The 3,409-nt window shown below is 45.4% G+C and overlaps 1 long non-coding RNA gene across 2 annotated transcripts; it reads right to left on the reverse strand.

The window, feature by feature from the left end:
- Positions 1-200: 200 nt before the first annotated feature.
- On the reverse strand, positions 201-2,721 carry LOC123116129 (uncharacterized). Of its 2 annotated transcripts, XR_006456953.1 has the most exons (5): positions 2,364-2,721; positions 1,544-1,768; positions 1,166-1,425; positions 781-1,085; positions 201-705 (listed from the first exon to the last, which is right to left on the reverse strand). It is a non-coding gene; the product is annotated as an uncharacterized lncRNA (long non-coding RNA). The 2 variants fall into 2 exon arrangements; XR_006456952.1 differs by having other exon boundaries at positions 202-705; positions 1,544-2,721.
- Positions 2,722-3,409: the final 688 nt, after the last annotated feature.

Genomic DNA, 3,409 nt, shown 5'->3' on the forward strand with positions numbered 1-3,409 from the left:
CCGAGCTAGTATCACTGCAGTGTGGAGGTTCCATCACTCGCCGCGTCTTCTGCTACAGGCGGCCACTCAATACTTCAGCTAATCACCGCGGTAGTACAGGCACCACCGGATTTCCCTCCCAAGCAGCTTTGAAAATCGAACATTCAACATCTGAATGAGTTCCTGCTACTCCTCCCCCCAGTACACAAACTACTACAGTTTTATTCCGGCAGCTCACTACGACATTGTTTGCTCTTAGAGGAAAAAAATTCAGTACATCCCGGCGTACAGGAAAGTTTGATTATTTAGAAACAATTTTTTTTGCAGAATCTTCAAAACTGCAGTATCAACTACATCAGCCTCATGCAGGCAGCACCTTGTGAAGCACAATGTTAGGGTTGTCGCAAGTGTTCCTCCGGTACCCAACCAACCAACACCATAATTTGTTCATGTCAGCTCTTTCCCTAGCTTATTTGGCATGTCGACCCGGTCGGGCAGGTCGTGCGCTTTCTTCCATTTCTGCCTACAGATGGTACATAACCAGGTTCACTTACTTGAACCACACCCAACTGCCTCCCCAATATTCTCTTTCTGTTTCTTCTTTGAGCTCTTCAATGCTCTATCATCGAATATAGGCTTGTCTCGACTGCTAGTTGGTCTCCCTGGCTTGTGTTTCCGAAGCGGTGCGAAGAGGTCAGTTAAATTACCGGTGGCACTCCCCTTGACCTGAGCAGTAAATTTATCAGTGGAGTAACCACCAGCAGAATTCAGAACCAAACGAAATAGTTTTGTGCGATGTACCTTCAAAGCATGCAACACAATAGCCTGCTATGCTTGAAATTTCCACACTCGCAGAGAAACTCTGATCTTCCATGTGCACCGCATACACGATGTGGCACCATTTATCATGCTTCTCTGGATGGTGCCGCTTCACGAGGTATTTTACGCCTTTCTCCGCCTCTTCAATCTTGTATCGCCCTGCCTCCTACCGAACTTCTCAAACATTGCCCGGGTGTAAATCTCTTGTGTGCTGCTCCAGAGACGTATCGTTGCAGGGCACTCACATCAACACGATCTAGTATTGCTCTTCTCTTCTTTGGTATACCCTGGAGCAGACATAAGTAACCATTTCCACAGTCAGGAAATATACACAACGTGTCAATTAAAACTTTCTGCTCGCACTTACCGAGCAGCTGCATACAATCTCTTGCATACACTTTGTGGGCTCAACATTTAATCTCTCTTGCTGTACCGGATACCAAATCGAATTTTCCGAGAGTACACCTGTACAAGTTGTACAGGTCGTACGCCTGAACAAACAGAGTCGAATGTAGCCCCAACTCCAGGAGCAACTAAATCACGTCTCTTCTTCTCCGTGAATCCTCCAAAAGTACTCTCTGGTGCACATACCCTCCGGACACACGGCAACGGTGCTCAACGTGAACTCTGCATTCAAAGTTTCAAACACTAAATCATCATATCGACTCGCTTGTAATTGCATCTCAAATCGACGACACCCCTCGACTTGGGCAACAGGACACCAACACTACGGGTGGAAGCTCACCTTTTGCATCCATCCTGGTGAGTGTGGGTCATCTTTTCTCGTTGACTGGCCGGAGTCCACTCACATGTTGCGGCTGTCTGACAAACCATTTAGATCAAGAATCGTCGACACACATCAAGACAAACTTCTCCGCACGAGCTGCTCGCGGCCACTGACAACCCTTCACTCATCCATGGATCAACGACATGAACGTGTGTTCCTTCTTTTGGGACCCCGTGCAAATTTCTAAGCAAAAAAATGTATTAAAGCATATAGGTGTGAATTTATTTTTTGGGTGACATTTTACGAAAGATACGCTAAGTGTGGTGTTACATTGACAACAATTTTGAAAACAGTGTGTACCGAGCAACCACAAACGATCACCTTCATGCATTTTGTTCTCTCAACATGCCCGCTCTTGTCATATCTTATCCCGAACCTAATTTCCTAGGAATACAGATTGTAAAAGTCACATGCCTCCCTGAGTGAATCGAAGTTGTTTCCAACAGCAGGGACAATGACTGTGGCAGTCTTCTCATTTGCATAACCTCTCAATGCTTTCTCTAGGGCACTTATCCTGCCAGCACATGGTGGGCGTTCAGTTGGTGCATGCCAAACGCAAACCTTGTAACGTTTTTTAGGTCCATCTTTTAGTGATGCATAATCGAAAACCTAGGAATAATTGACAGGTCTCGCTAAATGTTATTATACGCCATGACTGCAGGCTCACATCAAGCGGGTTTCAATTATGTTTTCAGCAGAAAAACAGGTTCAGATAGTTCATAATTCAATCTAATTCAAGGGATATAAGAACTACGGATTCAATATCATATTCACAAACCTTTTGGCCCAGCCGGGCACCTGAGGATCATCTTTGCTAGTTGATTGCTATGAGGTTGGAGCTGGCAGTGTCGCGCCCCCGCAAGCGCTTTTGAAATCTGCTTCCACTGTAAGCGCTACCTCAGCCGCGTCGCCGATGCTAGACTCGGAGGGTGTGTAGAGGAGAGTTCCAATGGGTTCGTTGCGGAGTATGGAGTCGCCGCCGGTAAGATCCGGCAGGGGAAATCTATGAAAAAACAGAGAGCATACCAATAAACTGATCTGCTACATAGAAACTCGAATCCATCAGGCTCCACCTCCGTCATCGCCATGGCTCTGAGATCTGGAGCTTTGTGCGGCGCTGCAAGGGATATGTTTGTTTTTTTTCCTTCAAGGGCCGAGTAAAGAGGGGGAGCGGTCGGCGGCGTCCCATTTGCATATCGATTAAAAAAACCGGCATTACATCTACTAATGTTTTACATACCGTCGGGTTGCATCACGTACCAACGGCACAGAAGAAGGGTGTCGTGACGGTTGACCCATTTTGCACGGCGCCGTTCTCGTATCATACTTTTTTCCATACGATCGCATTGATTTCGTACGTGTACGCTGCACTATCTCATTGGCGCATGTTCCAGGAGCAGGCGAGCCCGTTGTCTCTATCGCCCTTCTTCATACACATATTCCTAAACTATGTTACTATCTTCATAGTGGGTAGTAACATACGTGTGGTGTCATGCAAAGCTTCATTTATTAGGTTATATAGACTCATATTGCATTGGGACATGTATTGTTACAGTAACTAGCTACTCATTGCCACATAGACATATTGCGAGTAAGTTACTAGAACTATCTCTCTCTTCATTGACTCATTGCCACATAGACAAATTTGTTGAGTTGGACTCGAAGTTACTGCTGAAGGTACTCCCACTGTGGCTAGTCTAAGTGACTATAAACCGATAATTTATGATCTCATGATCGTCGATTGGATATATGGTCTAAGTGATAAAAGTTTTTTCAATATTTTCTAAGGGGGATCTTTTGTACAATAGCATATCCTTCTATTCC

Source organism: Triticum aestivum, chromosome 5B (genome assembly GCF_018294505.1).
Source record: "Triticum aestivum cultivar Chinese Spring chromosome 5B, IWGSC CS RefSeq v2.1, whole genome shotgun sequence".
In the NCBI taxonomy this organism is placed as follows: domain Eukaryota; kingdom Viridiplantae; phylum Streptophyta; class Magnoliopsida; order Poales; family Poaceae; genus Triticum; species Triticum aestivum.